The sequence below is a fragment of the Urocitellus parryii genome, chromosome 1 (assembly GCF_045843805.1).
Source record: "Urocitellus parryii isolate mUroPar1 chromosome 1, mUroPar1.hap1, whole genome shotgun sequence".
Classification (NCBI taxonomy): Eukaryota; Metazoa; Chordata; class Mammalia; order Rodentia; family Sciuridae; genus Urocitellus; species Urocitellus parryii.
Window position 1 is genome coordinate 237173555 of NC_135531.1, and position 17809 is coordinate 237191363.

The 17809-nt window shown below is 34.0% G+C and overlaps 1 pseudogene; it reads left to right on the top strand.

Moving 5' to 3' along the window:
* Positions 1 to 5739: 5739 nt before the first annotated feature.
* LOC113191093 (heterogeneous nuclear ribonucleoprotein H3 pseudogene) lies at positions 5740 to 6638 on the top strand (annotated as a pseudogene).
* The last annotated feature ends 11171 nt before the right edge of the window (positions 6639 to 17809 follow it).

Here is a 17809-nt window from a genome sequence, read left to right on the forward strand (position 1 = left end):
GGCTCCATTGTTTCTGGGCCTGAGGTGAGGCAGAATATGATGGCTGGGAGGAGACATAGTAGAACAAATCTGTTCACCTCATGGCAGCCAGGAAGAGAGGATGAGAGAGAAAAAGAAGAAAGAAAGAAAGAAAGAAAGAAAGAAAGAAAGAAAGAGAGAGAGAGAGAGAGAGAGAGAGAGAGAGAGAGACGGAGGGAGGGAGGGAGGAAGGAAGGAAGGAAGGGAAAGAAAGAGTCCAGAAACAAGATATACTCTGCAAGGACATGCCTCCAGAGGCCTATTTCCTTCAACTAGGCCCTACCTCCTAACATTTTCATTACAATAGCACCATCAGCTGGGAACCAAGCCTTCAACACATGAGCTTTTGGGGGCATTTTAAGATCAGAATCACAATGTTAGGTAATAGCTAGTTATGAGCAGGGAAGACCACATGTGTTCTTTAAATTACTTTAGAGTCTTCTTTAAACTACTTTCAAAGTGGATGAGAAAGTAAATGGTGTCAGTTAATTTGTAGAAAATAAACCAAAGCAAAGGGAGCTAATTGGAGAAATATGTCAAAAGAGCAGGATTAAAGGGACTAACTTTTGACAGGGTCCATTTACAATGCCTGCTTGGGAAGGAAGATTTCTTTCCTTTGCAGGCACAGAAAGGTAACCTCTGACTTGTTGCTGACCCTAGTACCCATATTAACATAGGATTGACTTGTAGATGAAGCTCCCCTGAATAAGATGGCTGCCATGCCAGTTCCAGAGAGAACAAATTAGAGTCAAAAACTCAACTGCCTGATGTGAAGGAGGAGTTGAACACCTGATTGGCAAAGAGTGCAGAAGGTGGTCCCCAGTCCTCAGGGCAAACATCAAACAGTAATAAATTTGGAAATGGCACTGTTCCATTTGTCATTCTCTGCTCAGAGACGGCCCATTCTCTGTATTGAGAATGTTCTCTCCTTAAGACTACTTTGCTCAAGTAAGGTTAATTTTCACTTAAAATAAAGATCTCTTGCTTGACTTTCCATGACTGACTAAATTTTCTTTTATCAGAACACAAAACTCGAGGTTTGGAGTTTAAACTCACTATGCTCCTCTGACAATAATATCCCCTTAGGTATTCATACTATACAATGACCTCATGACCATTTGTCGAATTTTATATGAACTATCCTCATTAGTAGGCAAAACTCTATTCATGAAACTTAAAGGATCATTTAAGAAGAAAAATTTGTCTCTCATCACTTCCCTTGTGAAATTTAAAAAGTTTGAACAAGTCCTAGTCATACGAGGGACCCAAAGAAGACTCATAAAACCATGTGTTATACTGCAGTGATTTCCTATGCTAGTGAAAATATGCCAGCTCAGATGACCAAGTCTTTTGCTGGAGTGTAGACTTGCCCTTAGATAAGGGCTACTCAGAATGGGATTAGAATTCAAGTAGTGATGAGAACTCACAGGATCAGGTCTCCCATCCCCATTACATACTCTTACTCTCATTTCTGAAACATTTTCTTCACAATTTTCTTTTTTCCTTGGAAACAATTTCTTTGCTGGAGTCAAGTTTCTAATTTCTGTATACCATTTCAAAGTATCTAGGGAAAGTGAGAAGTTAAAGGCTAGAAATTGAATGCAAAGTAGAAAATCCAAATTAACTCTCCGTTTAAGTTCAGTAGGTTTATAAAATTTTCTTTCAAATCTGTGTGGCTGTTGGCTTTAATTAGCAAGCTCTTCCAAAGTCCACAAAGCTATTCTTTCACTATCTCAATATGTGGCTATAAATAAAATTGACAAATCTGTGTGCAACACAAATCCTCCTAACAAATTTCTATGATAAGTAGGTTAAATGTCATTTTAACATGCTGTATTTTAAACTATAAGTTTTAACTTTTTGTTGTTATCTTCACAAATCATATGAAGTTTAACTTAGAATGTAAATATTTATAGTGTGCTATATTATTTTTTGTGGGTGGGGTGGCCCTAGTGTGTTTACTTATAGTTTGTTGTATTATTCTATTGGGAGAAAAAAAAACTTATTTATCTGGTGTATTTATTTGGTTGAATAAAAATGTACACCCCAAGCACTGCCTAATATTATCAGAAGTCATGGGGAAATAACATCACTTACAAGCAAAGAAACAGTGTTACTGACTTTCTACATAAGATTTGGTTTCAACCTAAATATTTGCCCTTTTAATTCATCTTATTCTATTAATTATTTTATATAAACAGTTTTCATTTGAATCCCTATAGCAAATCCAGAAAATGAAAACAATCAAATAGAACAGTGTGCAACTTAAGGTTCTGATGACAAGTACAGAAATTTTGTTTCATGCTTGAGGGAGCTGTGCATAGACCATCTGCTGCTTTGGTGATTCCCATGATGCCTGTCAAAGCATACATGCATGCATAAAGAGGCAGAGAATACAGAGAGATTCTCATAGCCACTGCAACAGGAATGTAGGAAACCACAGCATCCACTCTGGACATCATTCAAGTTAATAATTAGGCCCATGTGGTGTGTCTTACGTCTACCTACTGAACAAAATTTCAAAAGGAAAATGCCATTGAGGATTTTATTATCACAATGTCACTGTGCATTTCATTCAGCTTGGGGTAAAAGGATAATTGAATAAAACCTTATACTGCATTTGTACCATAATGTGAGACACAATGGAAATAACACAAAAATGACATAGAAAAGGCAAGTGACATGATGAGTTCATGTTTTCTTTGAATCTATTCCCAAAGCTCACAAAATTTTCCTTCTTTTATTCCTATTATAAAAATAAAAATACTATGCTTAGCAATAACACCCAAATCCCAGAGTTTGACATTTGAGTAAAAGGCAAAACAGGAGATGTGACATATTTATACAGACTATATCTATAGAATTGGAAAAGCCTAAACTCCCTCTCAAAAATAATAAAAATTCTGAATTTCCAATCACATTTGTCCCTAAGGGTATTGAATTAATAAGAGATTTTAGACCTGGTAAGGCATTTCCTATGCTGGCCTTATTCTGTTATTTTTTAAACTTATTATGAAGAAAGGAAATAAATTATCCAACAATTTATTTAATTTATCAGTGAATTGTATGAATTATCTGACCATAAAGAATGTTTTATGAAAAGGAGAGATGCATTTTTATTCTAGATAGCAGTCCTGATATTTTTGAAAGGATTATATTTCACATATCCAGAAATTATATTCTTGAAAACTATTCACTTAGAACTTATAAGTAGAAATTATTCCTATATGGAAAATAAAATCCTTCTAATGACAATGGGATGGGTCATTTTAGAGTTAGCACAACCATCATAAAAACATGTGACTTTCAGTAGTTGTATGTTTAGTACATAGCCTTTAACTTATCTTTAAATAATAACCCAGGATATTAATTGTTATAGTATTTATCCATGAGGATAGCCAGGAATTGAATGAACACTATGTTTGCAACATCTTGATATTTAAGAGAAGTAGCATGACTTAATAGTTTGGTAGAAGTACTAAAAGCATCAAATTATATTTTCTATATAGGTATAATAATATTATAACTACTTTAGCTAATTTTATTCCATGTCAAAGTACCGAACAAAGCACTGAATGTTTAGGGACTATTAATTTTGTGACACAATTTGGGAGGTTACGTTAGGGAAGAATGATTGTGAGAAAGGGCAATAGATTCAACGATAGATATTGATTAAATTGTTGTCTCTTCCTAGGCACAGAGAAAGACCATATTTCCTGTAATGGTTTCGATATAAAGTGTTCCCCAAAATTCAGATGTGATACAATGCAAATGATCAGAGGTGAAATGATTAGATTATAAGAGTTGTAACTAATGGGTGGATTAATACACTAATATGGTTGGTACATATGTCATGGTTGCAGGAAGTAGGTCACTGGGGCTTGACTTTGGTGTTTATATATTGTCCTTGGTAAGCAGGACTCTCTTTCTTCCTCCTGGCTGTCATGTCCTGAGCTGCTTTGTTCCTCCATGCCTTTCTGCCATGATGTTCTGCTTTATCTAGGGCCCAGAGCTATGGAGTCAGTGGACCATGGGCTGAATCTCTGAAATGGTGAGCCAAAATAAACTTTTCCTCCTCTAATTGTTTTTGTCAGGTCTTTTGGTCACAGAGATGCAAAAGCTAACTAAAACATTTCCCAACTTCCCTTCCAGGAAAGTGGAGCCAAACTTCATTAGATTTTACATGAGTTGGGGGGGGGGGGAGTCTGACTTAAGAAGGCAGTTTATTTTTTCCTGCAGCATAAGTAAACCTATGCTGAATAATTCCAAGAAATCTTCAAAATACCTTAGAATATTTCAATACCCTCTCAAGACTTTATTGCAACAATATTACTCTTGCTTCAGTTATGAGCAATTGATGGATTTCCAGGGTTTTTTTTTTTTTTATTTTTTATGTCTAATGATCCTCTGATCATCTCCTTAGGGACAAAACAGTTGTGCAGAAAAGTTAATTTTTGTCCTCAGAGTTTAGTTAATCCTTTTCAAAAATAAAATGTGATGCTTAAATAATAATGATTTTTGACTGGAAAAAATGCATTAAAATGGAATTTTAGAACTATCTGAGGAGTTTTCTAGTTGCTCAAATTGCCCCACTTGGAAAACAACAGAAGTCATGGCTGCAGAAAGGATTTGCACATCAATACTCACTAAATCATCTTTATTTATACTTTACTGGGAACACAACAGTCAAAGTCTTGTGGGTTTGTAAATATTTCTTGGTCATTTTTGTTACAAAGTAAATGCTGTTCAGGAAATATGAAATCATCTCCAGTTTTTTTTTTTTAATTTCTACCACAATTGCATCAAGGAACCTTTACCATATAGAATTCATAGTGCATGCAGGACAGATATATTTGTAAAGGAAACAAACAGAGACAGGAGGAAGGTGCAGAGGCAAAGTAAAGGCTAAATGGCAAAATGGCAGAACGGCTTTTTGTCCAGGCTGTCAGCTTTATTTACATCAATAGGTTACATTAGGTCACTGGCATCAGTAATACATTATTGTTCATTGTGTCATTGGGCAGGTTATAGAGTTAGCAACATTATGCAGCTTATTCCTCAGTAACATACTATAGTTGCAATGTGCAATGTTAGGAGCTTTCTGTAGCTCTCAAGGAAGTCCATTGTTTAAAGTTACTCTTATGTGAACAAGTTCAGATCCAGCAGAGCTTGATGAAACATTGTGGCTGTCTAACAAGACAGTTTTCTTTATTCCTAGGAGCTGTGTTCCTGAGATCAAGGTTGAAGCTGATAAGACTAGCACAGAGCCTCCTCATGCAGGGCATTGCCACAGCAACTAGGCATCCAATGTCTTTGCACAGAAACTTTCCCAGTGACTAGGCATCTTGTACTTTTGTACAGAAACTTTCCCAGCCACCAAGCATGCCACAGCCATGAAGTCATCGGAGACCCCAATCCCAAGCACAAAACCCTTACAGCAGGACAGATATATTGCTATGTAAATCATCTTCAAACACATTTCTAAAAGTATTATTAGAAAATTATATAATTATTAGTCTCTCGCTCTCTCCCATCCCCACCCCCAACCTGTCACTGTGCTGCGCAGCTTCCTTAGAGTTTCCACCTTAGAAGACTGTTGGAAAAACTGTTGGGGGGAGCACTACAGAGAACTTCTCCCTCCTTACTACTAAACCCCTCATACATAGGAGTCAGCATTACTATCCCCACAGGGTATCTGAAATAAAAGGGAACTGTATTGAGATGGATTGGATTATGAAACATAATGGTCCAAAAGACGTTAGAGATAGAACAGTACCACTTCACAGACTGCCATTTGGTTGCAGCAAAGAGGAAATATTTCAGTTCTTTCAAGGGTTGGAAATTGTGCCAAATGGTATAACATTGACAATGGACTACCAGGGGAGAAGCACAGGGGAGGAGGCCTTTGTGCAGTTTGCTTTAAAGGAGATAGCAGAAAATGCTCTGGGGGAAACACAAGGAAAGAATAAGGCACAGGAATATTGATATCTTCAAAAATATCAGAAGTGGAATCAAAGGATACAGCAACCAAAACCACATGATAAACCAGTAGGAGGAACAAGTGGTTATTGTATCTGGGCGTGGAAGTTATGTATAACAGAATGTGATGAGGAGGTGTTGGATATGATGGTGGATATGGAGGTTTTGATGACTATGGTGGCTATAATAATTGTGACTATAGAAATGATGGCTCTGATGACAGAATGAGAGATGGAAGAGGTATGGGAGATCATGGTATTGTGGAGCTGGTGGTGCAAGTTCAGGTTTTCATGGTGGTCATTTTGTACATATGAGAGGGTTGCTTTTATATGCAACTGAAATTCATATTGTTAATTTCTTCTCACCACTGAATCCAATAGGAGTTCATATTGATATTTAACCTGATAGCAGCGCAACAGATGTATAGTTTGTGACACACGAAGATGCACATGTCTAAAGCTGCCAAGTCTAAATATAATAATAACATGCAACATGGATATATTGAACTCTTCTTGAATTCTTCTGGAGGAGGCTCTGGAATAGGAGGTTCTGGAATGGGAGGCTAAAGTAGAGATGGAATGGATAATTAGGAAGGATATGGATTGGTTGGAAGAATCGGAATAGGAAAAAATATAGTGTAGTCCTGATGGCCTGCGTGGTTATGATGTCATTTTTCAGGCATAGCTCTGAAATGATGTTCAAATAGGTATCTGGATTTCTGAATCTTTATAATTGTGATACCTAGGGAAAGGATTGTTGGAAGTTTGAATTCTAGCCCTAGATTTTAGAATACAATTACCTTAGCACTTGACTAAAGTACCAAAACTCTTCCCAGAAGGTGATAGTAAAAAATTATTTCAAGATGTTTAGAATAGATGGGGTTCTCAATGACACGAAAATGCAGTGTAAATATAGGTATTTACTGTGAATTGTAATTCTCACAGATGTATTTTCAGATTCTTATCCAATAGAGCCTATAGTTTTTAAATAACTATATAAATAACTACATTTTAAAAATGTAAGACACAAATCCATGTCATAGTCAATTAAGACTATTCTGAAGTTCAATTTTGTATCTGATGTCCGCTTAGAGTATTAGTTCGAAATATGCAGCAAGGAAAAGGTACTTTTTAATTTTATTACTTTGATCAATATAGCTTTTTTTTTTTCAAAATTGGCTTAATGAATCAAGATGAAACCTGTCAATGTGATTTCAGATACTGAACTTGTTACTTGTTTTTTCTAGAAATGTTATTAATGTAATAAATGTCAATGTGGGAAATAATCATAAAAAAATAAAATTATATAATTATTAGAAATAAGTCTTCAACATTTAAAATATAAAACAAGAGCTCTTGTAAGGTATATTAGATAATTCTTCAGGGCTTTTAATAATTGTAGAGTTTTATAATTATACTTCACATATATTAATATAAAATTATTATTTGTATTTTTTTAGCTAAGTACAAATGCTGATAATGACTCATCCAATATTTAAACACCTATTATATAATCCAGAGACAACTTCACATAAGCTTCTCTAATAATTAAAGGATTTGATAGCTAAGGGAGTTAATGTATTATGTACACTAGGGGTAGTGGATTTTGTTTCTTTTTGTCCTTGTAGTTGACCACCAGAAATAAGGATATAATCAGAATTCTTAGTCTTTGACCTTGCTTCTCACTTGCTTATCATTATCTAACTCAACTCACTCAAAGGAAAAGCTCAGGGAGAGTAAAAACTCAATCAGTGGATGGTACACCTGATTTCAACCATCTCTATATACATAATTTTCTGTGCAAACCAGAAAAGTCATCTATCAGTCACCTGGGGATAAAATTATTTGTTTCATATCTAAAGTTTTCTACCTGTAGATCATTTTCCATCTGTTTTCTACTGCTTAATAATAAAAAAAAGAAAAGGATTTAATCTTCAACCTTAAGGTCAAATTTATCAGGCAATAGTGTTTGTGAACTGGGCAGTAGATTGTAATGGATTGTAAAGGGTTAATTTTTAAAGCAGCAGAAATTTCTGTTTGGTATTACCTAGGTGTGATCTTAACATAGGAAAATATTCAAAGTTTTATTTCATTTTGGTTTTTTTCAGGTTCTTTCTTTCTTTATTTATTTATATTCTTTTCTTTTCTTTTTCTTTTCTTTTTTGGTACTAGAGATGATTGAATCCAGTGGTGCTTAGCCACTGAACAACATTCCCTAGCCCTTTTTTTGTTTTTTTATTTTTATTTTTATTTTTATTTTTTTGAGACACTGGCTCAATTAGTTGCTTAGGTCCTTGCTAAATTGCTGAGATTGACTTTGAACTCATGATCCTCCTCCCTCAGCTTCCAGAGCCAAAGGGATTATAGAAGTATGCCACCATGCCTGGCTTTATTTGTTAATTTCTTTATACATTGATTTAATAATTTTGTGTTGAATATGTAGTCCATTCTATTCACTAGTATATAATGGGAGTATAAGATTTTATGAATATTTTACTTTAACTAATTATTACATCATGATACGAACTTGATATCTAGTAAAGTCCTACTGTCCTTTCCGTTAGCCCTGCAACTTTACAGTGACAGCTCCCAGAACAGGCTATAGTCTTAAAAGGATTTTGAGATCAGGCGCGTTCAGGGTGGTATTATACAAAATGTCATATAAGAGGTAAGGAGGGGTAAGTCAAGAGAATACAAATGGAAGACATGATTTACAGTAGAAGGGGTAGAGAGAGAAAAGGGGAGGGGAGGGGAGGGGAGGGGAGGGGGGATAGTAGACAATAGGACAGACAGCAGAATACATCAGACACTAGAAAGGCAATATGTCAATCAATGGAAGGGTAACTGATGTGATACAGCAATTTGTATACGGGGTAAAAGCGGGAGTTCATAATCCACTTGAATCAAACCGTGTAATATGATGTATTAAGAACTATGTAATGTTATGAATGACCAATAAAAAAAAATTAAAAAAATTTAAAAAATAAAAAAATAAAAGGATTTTGACTAACAAATTCAATTCTATTGATATAACATTGCGTCCACATATATATTAGTGCTTTTTAAACATCAGCCAAAAATAAGATAAGTAAAAATGGGGAGAAAATTTACATGAACTAAAACTTTCAAAACTATTCAGTAATGAATGTATAGAATATATATTTCTTCACAGGCAAGAAATGGTCATATACTCTGTTACTGTCAGACTATCCAGACTACATTCTTTCAAAAATTACCTGAATTTATATTATAATAGTAGTTGTTGCTCTTATGTAAATTTTCAAATAAGATGAGTTAAATCTTTTTAACAGGGATGTTAAAGTCTTTTTAACAAAATGTATAATAGAAGATGCAAATCAACTCAATTTTGCAAATAAATTTCATATAGCTGTCTGAGTCTCATTTTATATGATTAGGCAAGGATAAAAAAATACGCTATGTGCATAAAATGGTATATCTTTCAGCCTTAAAAAAGAATTAAACATTACCATTTGTAAAAAAAAAATGTGAATAAATCAGGAGGCATTACACTAGGTGAAATAAGCCAGTCACAGAAGGACAAATATTTCATGATTCCACTTATATGAGATGAGATACCTGAAATATTCTAATTCTCAGAAGAAGAGAATAAAATAGTTGTTGTCAGGGTCTAAGGTGGGTAAGAGGAGAGTTGAGAAATTGTTGGGCAATGGGTCTAAAGTTCCAATTATGCTAAATTAATACACAGAGATCTGCAGTATAACATAGTGTCTATATTAAATGATACGGTATGTAAACTTCAAAGTTTGCTAAAAGTGTAGATATTTTAAGAATTCTTTTTTAAAATGTGGGGTATACAGAAAACTAGGAAATGATGGATATATCTATTATCTTGGTTTTGGTGATGATAGAACAAGTGTTTACATTTGTCCATACTTATATAATTGTACGTGTTAAATACATGTAGTCATTTGTACATCAATAATACTTGAATAAATATGTAAAACAAAAAATTGACTACAAAATGCTCATTTTATTCTTGTTGTATATTTGAACTGAGAATTTATAATATTCAGCCTCATTTTTTTCATGCTAACTGTCACACAAAGTGGCTAATGTATCTCCTTTCCCCTTTGAGTCTCATCTTCCTTACCTTCAAAGTTATAAGAATTTACCTAGAATAATTTAGCTTTTCCTTCAGCTCGACCACACTTGAAACAGGATTTTTTCTGTCTCTAAGCCCTTGATCTTCCTGTCACTCAAACCCTTAGAAACTCACATAGCCTCACCACAGAAATCCCCATCTTCCCTTTTCTTATAGCAAGGACTTCAAAAAACTTGTAATTGTAAATTACTTCTCTATACTTTGGGATTAAAATCTTTCCACAAACCTCTGGAAATTCCTTATAAATGTAATCATCATTTGTATTTCTTCTTCTGTAAAGTGTTTCTTCAGTTCTTTTGTCCATTTATAGATTGGGTTATTTGTTTTTGTTTGGTTGGTTGTTTGGTTTTGTTTTGGTACTGTTTTTTGAGTTCCTTATATATCATGGAGATTAATGCTATATCTGTAGTGCAGGTGGCAAAGATTTTCTCCCATTCTGTAGATTCTCTCTTTATGTTCTTGATTGTTTTCTGTGCTGTGAAGAAGCTCTTTAGTTAGACACCATCCCATTTATTGATTCTTGATTTTACTTCTTGCATTTTAGGAGTTCCATTGATGAAACTGTTTTCTAAACTGTCTTGATGGGGTGTTGGGCTGATATTTTCTTCAGTAAGTGCAAGGTTCTGGTCAAGCTCTCTGATCCACTTTGAGTTGAGTTTTGTGGAGGGTAAGAGATGGAAGTTAACTTTCATTCAATTACATATGGATTTCCAATTTTCCTAGTACCATTTGTTAAAGAGGCTATCATTTCCACAATGAATGTGTATGGTGCCATTTTCTAGATAACTATATTTATGTAGGTCTCCGTGACTTATATTCTGTTCCATTGGTCTTCATGTCTATTTACCATGCTGGTTTTGTTACTATACTCTGTAGTATAATTTAATTTCTGGTATTGTGATGCCTCCTGCTTCACTCTTCTCACTAACAGTTACTTTGGCTATTCTGGGCCTCTTATTTTTCCAAGTGAATTTCATAACTGCTTTTTCTATTTCCTAGAAAAATATCATTGGAATTTTAACAGGAATCACATTAAATTTGTATAGTACTTTGGTAGTATGACCATTTTACAATACTAATTCTGCCTATCCAAGAACATGAGCCATCTTTCCATGTTCTAAGTTTTTCTTCAATTTCTTTCTTTAGTGTTCTGTAGTTTTCATTGTAGAGGTCTTTCACCTCTTTTATTAGATTGATTTCTGAGTTATTTTTGTTGTTTTTGTTTTATTTTGTTTTTTTGAGGCTATTATAAATGGGATGGTTTTCCTGATTTCTCTTTCAGCTGATTCCTCTTTGGTGTAAAGGAACACAATTGATTTATAGTTGTCAATTTTATATCTTGCTACATTGCTGAATTCATTTATGAGATCTTGAAACTTTCTGGTGAAGTTTGTTGTGTCTTCTAAATATAAAATCATGTCATCAGCAAATTAGGATAGTTTGAGCTCTTCTTTTTCATATCATTTTAATTTCTTTCTTTTGCCTAATTGCTCTGGCTAGAGTTTCAAAAACTATGTTGCATAGAAGTGGTGAAAGAGGGAATCCCTGTCTTGTTCCAGTTTTTAGAAGGAATTCTTTCAATTTTTCTCCATTTAGAATGATGTTGGCCTTGGGTTTAGCACATGTAGCCTTCATAATGTTGAAGTGTGTCTCTATTATCCTAGTTTTTATAGTGTTTTGAAAATGAATGAGTGCTGCATATTATCAAAAGATTTTCTGCATCTATTGACATAATCATGTGATTTTTGTCTTTAAGTCTAATGATGTGGTGAATTACATTTATGGTCAAAAAATGTTCAACATCTCTAGCAGTTACAGAAATGCAAATTGAAACAACACTGAGATTTCATCTCACTCCAGTCAGAATGGAAATTATCAAGAATACAAGCAACAATAAATGGTATTGAGGATGTGGGAGAATAGGTATACCCATACATTGCTGGTGGGACTGCAAATTATTGCAACCCCTCTGGAAAGCAGTATAAAGATTCCCCAAGAAACTAGGAATGGAACCACCATTTGATCCAGTTATACTACTCATAGGTATATATACCTATGAGTAAAATCATGACTCTACAGTGACATGGCCACATCAATGTTTGTAGCAGCTCAGTTCACAATAGCTAAGCTATGCAACGGACTTAGATGACATTCAACAGATAATTTTTAAAATGTGGTACATATACACAATGGAATATTACTCAGCTATAAAAAGAATTACCTTATGATATTTGCCAGAAAATGGATGGATCTTGAAACTACTTTGTTAAGCAAAACAAGCCAATCCCAAAAACCAAAGACCAAATATTGTCTCGGATATGTGGATGCTAACTAACACATAACAAGTAGAGGAGGGGAAGAATGGAAGTTCAGTAGATTAGACAAAAGAGAATTTAGGGAAGGGAGCAGGAATTGGAATAGAAAAGACAGGAGAATGAATCTAACATGACTTTTCTATGTACATATATGAATACACTGCTATGAATCTCCATATCATGTACATCCACAAAACTAGGATCCTAATTAGAATAAGATATACTCCACATTTGTACAACTATGTCAGAATATACTCTATTATCATGGATAACTAAAAAGAACAAATGAAATTAAAGAAAAATAAATGTAATCATCAATACCGCACCTATCTCCCAGTTTTTGTGGAAGGGTAGGAGCCTACCCTTGGTGGGTACCTTGCTCCAAGTTTTAACACATCTTCCTATTACAAGGATATGTAAAAGTTTATTCTTCCTTTCACTAAAGCCAATTAGCAAACACTGAAAATTCTCCCATTCTTTGTTGAAATGGAGCTGAGCTGCTTCTGCATTTTAGTCACTCTCCTCTGTTATAATGGTCTTCAATAAAGTCCTCCTTACCTGTTTAACATTTACCAGTGCAATTTGTGCTTAGACATGGTGAACTGATAGTATTCAATGGACTTTTGCCAACTTTGGAATTTCATTTCTATGAAAAGGAACTTTTCACTTAAGCTAAATGCAAAGAAAGTAGTAGCCATTTTACAAAATATATTTTTTAAAATGTTAGCTTCAAATTTAGCAAAATTTTAAAAATTAAAAAAAATGTCTATACTTAATTATCAGTACTTATCCAACAAACTAGACAGCCCTCCCCCACTGATTGAACTTTCTTAATTCATTCTCTCTGACATTGTATAACACTTCACCCTCCTTTCAAAATGAGAAGGTTTTGCTGTCATCGCTGGAAACAATTTTATTTTTATTATTCTGTTTATTTCAGAATGATTAATTTAGCTTGAATTATCAGATATGAGCAATTTAAATTTACATAAAGTAGATCTCACATCTTAAGAAGGTAGGGAGATAAGCAGTTCATCAGCTGCTTTTCCTGTGTTCTTGAAAGAACCTTTTTTTTTTTTTTTTTCATTATGGAGAAATTCAGTTGACTACATGCCATTCAGTATGTTCCCTTCCTTTGAAATTCACTATGAACCTGGTGTGGTGGCATATGCCTTTAATCCCAGCGGCTCCAGAGATTGAGACAGGAGTATAGGGAGTTCAAAGCCAGCCCCAGCAATGGTGAGGTGCTGAGCAACTCAGTGAGACCCTGTCTCTAAATAAAATACAAAAATAGGTCTGGGGATGTGACTCAGTGGTCGAGTGCCCCTGAGTTCAATCCTGGTTACCAAAGGAAAAAAAAAAGGAAGAAAAAGAGATTCACTATGAAATATGATCTTATTCAATGCTTTGTCTCAATTTTTAATACTGCAGCCATTGTAGATTATAAATATATTCTGAATTAATATGAGTGAATGAGAGTCAAATTGGGAAATTCAGTGATCATTTTTCTCCCCTAGCATATCTTTCTATAATGACATACACTGATATAAATATCTAATATTCTTGTAAATACACACGGTGCATATTTTTAGATGGTTGGAGAGGTGGAAATTCAATTTTAAATATTTTTATGATCTAAACTTTTGATGGCATACATTTCATAAGTGTGCCATTTATCATATGAATAATCTTTTACATTTTTACATGAAAATATTCAAATCTAAAACAATATTAAATATATAATTCTCACAAATAAAGAAAAAGAACCTCTGTGTGAAAACACTAAATAACAAATTCCCATCATTAATCACCTCACAGCTCCAGTATTATTTAACAACATGTCATACCTCATAAGGAGAACTATCCCTGGGCAAGAAATCATTTTTTGTGAATCATGATAAGGAACCCTGCAGTTTCATTCAGTGATTATTCAGAGGTTGAAAACTACACTACATAAATGTGTGACAGTGTAGTATATGAGCCACAATGGAAGGTGCAATACAGAAAGATTTCAGGAAACTTAATGGACTAGAACTGCAGGTGACTTACTAAGGTGTTTATTAAACTCTGCCAAAAGGCATAGTTTTCAGCTGCCTGCATATTCACCATGCAGTAATGTAACTGCTGTAAGGTGGGTGCTGAATGCCAAATGGTCTAAAGCTGCTTGAAGAGCACCTAGGCAAACATCCAGCTCTTCCTAAGCTTTCCTCCTCTCCCTGGTCTGTCTGGCACATTTTCCAGGGATCCTGGGGAGGAATAACAGGAGAGAATGTATGATAGGAAATAGAAGGAGCTCCCAGGGCTCTAGTGCTTATTTTCTCCCTCTTTTCTCTCTACCAACAGGAAAGGGAGGGAAGCAGGCATTCAGTTTGTTGGGAGGGGGGGAATCCTTATGTAAAACCTCCAAAGCAGCTTACCAAGAAATTTTAAATATTCAAGCTACACCAAATGGCAACTGCCCATTTATTTCTACTTATTTGTTTTTAATAAATCAGTCTGAAACCTTAACATGGAATAAAGATATGATCTTGGCTGCAAACAGAATTAAGAACTGAAGAAAATAAACATATTGGAGAAATAGTGGGAAATCTATAGCGAGTTGGTCATATCCTCATCTATGGGTTTTTAAATATTATTATTTTGTTGCAATCAGTGTTGCTAAAATGGAACCTTGAGGTCCATGGTCTCACAAACTGAGGCACTGTGCATTATCAAAAGTAAAAAGTTTTCCTCAATCATTAAGAATTCTAAAGCAAGCCTCAGTTTATCTGCTGCCACAGGATATTCAGAAAGTTTTCTGGCACCATTAAGTATGAACTGCTTCATAAACTTTACTGCATGCACCATCATGTCTCCTTTATTTCGTCAGATTAAGTTAAATGCAGCTTGGTTCCTCATGTGCCAGATGGACAGAAATTTGACTATTGTCTGTTAAAATATTTCAACTCTTTATAAATCACCTTAATGTCTGAAATAGCTTGCTATGTACAACACTGAGCAGCTTAGAGAGCTCCCTCTGACTTCAAACTTGCTGTTGGTTTTCTCCACAGTGTTGCTGTTTCTTGCCCATCAAAGGAGCTGTATTATAACAAAATACAGATAGCCCACCACACTAAGCTCCTGTACAGAGCCCAATCTCTAAGGGTGTTATTCCAGGGATTATATAGTTCCCAGAATATTCCTAGTACTCAAGAAAGATACCGAAAATGTGATTTGTGAATGTACTTTTAAACACTGTACTTAATTGACACAATATGATAAGGTGAAATAGTTTCCATTTCTAGCCCTGATCTCACGCTACTAATGGGAACTCAATTCTACTCAATGTGAGGGATATCATGGTGGTCTCTCCAGATAGCAGAGAGATAAGAGAAGAAATGGGTGGTAGAAGTGGAGAGGATCTTGGGCAATTGTTTTGCTCTTATCTCTTTTATGTATTAAGCTTTTCAATAACATTTTAAATCTGGTGTTCTAAGTTATTAAAAAATAAGTTAGAAACCCATTTTAGTGTATATAGGAAAAAGTGTTAAAAGAATTATATTCATACCAGTCTTGGCAAATTTTCAGTAAATTACACTTTCACATTTCAAATGCCATTACAATATTAACTTCATTACTATCCTGAATAAAATATAATATCAATTGTTCTAACAAAAATTTTTAATTAAGTTCACATTAACAAAGGTAATTCTCTAAGTGCAATTGTCTTTTTGAATTTTGATTGGTTTTTAAATAAATTGATGACACTGCTGCAACATTTTTCAATACATTTTATTGATAATATTATTTTATGATAAATCATAACTATATGTGCTGACGAATGCAACATGATGCTTAGATATATGTACACATTGTGGAATTATTGAATCACACTGATTCAAACATTCACCATCTCATTTATGTATCATCTTTTCAGGTGAAACCTTTGAAATTTACTCAGTTATTTTGAAATCTCTTTTACATTATTATTAATAATTATCATCATGGGGTGGAATAGATCTAATGAACTACTTTTTTATCTATCTGGACCTTTTTACCATTTGATTAACAACTCTTCATCCCACCCTTCCTCATTCTTCACCTCCCAGCCTCTGCTAACCATTTTCTTATTTCTATGAGTTTGACTTGATGAAATTCCTCTTATTAAAGAGATCATACAGTATTTGTCTTTCTGTGCTTGGCTTATTTCACTTAGCATAATGTCCTTCACATTCATCCTTTCTCCAATGACAGGATGCCCCTTCCCCTTTAAAGAATGAATAATATTTTATTAATTATAAATGTCACATTTCTTTATCACTTATTTTTTGATGGCAATTACACTTCATCTCGTCACAACTTTTAATAATCAGCATGGGAATGCAGATTCCCTTCAATACATTGATTTCAATATGAATATGTACCCAGAAATGAGATTATTAGATAACCAGGTAATTTCATTTTTAGTTTTTTGAGGACTCTCCATACCTTTTCCATAATGGTTATACTAGTTTATATCCCCATCAATGAAGTGTGAGTTTCCTTTTTTCTGCAACATTTCCAATACTTGTTATCCCTCTTCTACTGGAGAAAGCTATATTAACAGGTGTAAAGTGACATCTCATGTGTGATTTGCATTTCTCTGTTGATTAGTGATACTAATAATTTTTTTTCATTTGCTTCTTAGTCATTTGTATGACTTCTTTTTAGAAATGTCCTTTTAAATCTGTTGCCTGTTTGTCAATCTGATTATTTGTTTTCTTGCTATTGGGTTGATTTCTTTATAGACTTTGAATATTAACTCCTCAGATATATGATTTGCAAATATTTTCTCCCAATCTGTGTGTTTATTCACTTTTTTAATTGTTTTCTTTGCTATGCAAAATCCTTTGCTTAATGTCATCCCATTTGTCTATTTTTGCTTTAGTTGTCTATATTTTCTGGATTGTGTCTTGAAACTCTTTGCCCAGACCAATGTGGGACTTTTTAAATTTTTTTCTAGTTACAATTACAGGTCTTATATTGAAGTGTTTATTCCATTTTAAGATTTTTTACATGATATAACATATAAATCTAATTTCATTTTTCTTCTGCATGTAAATAAGAGTTTTCTTACTACCAATTATTAAAGAAACAGTCTTTTCCCCACTCTGTGTTCTTGGCACTTTTGTTAAATATCACTTGACCATAAATTTGCATTTATTTCTGGGTTTGAAAGTATCCATTATACTTTGATAATGAAAGATCTTTACTATTTCTATCCTGTTTCATTTTTTTTATTTCTCTGGTTTTATGCCACTACCTTGCTGTTTTGATTATGTACACTTTATAATATGTCTTGAATTCAGGGAGTGTGGTGCGTTCAGCTTGTTCTT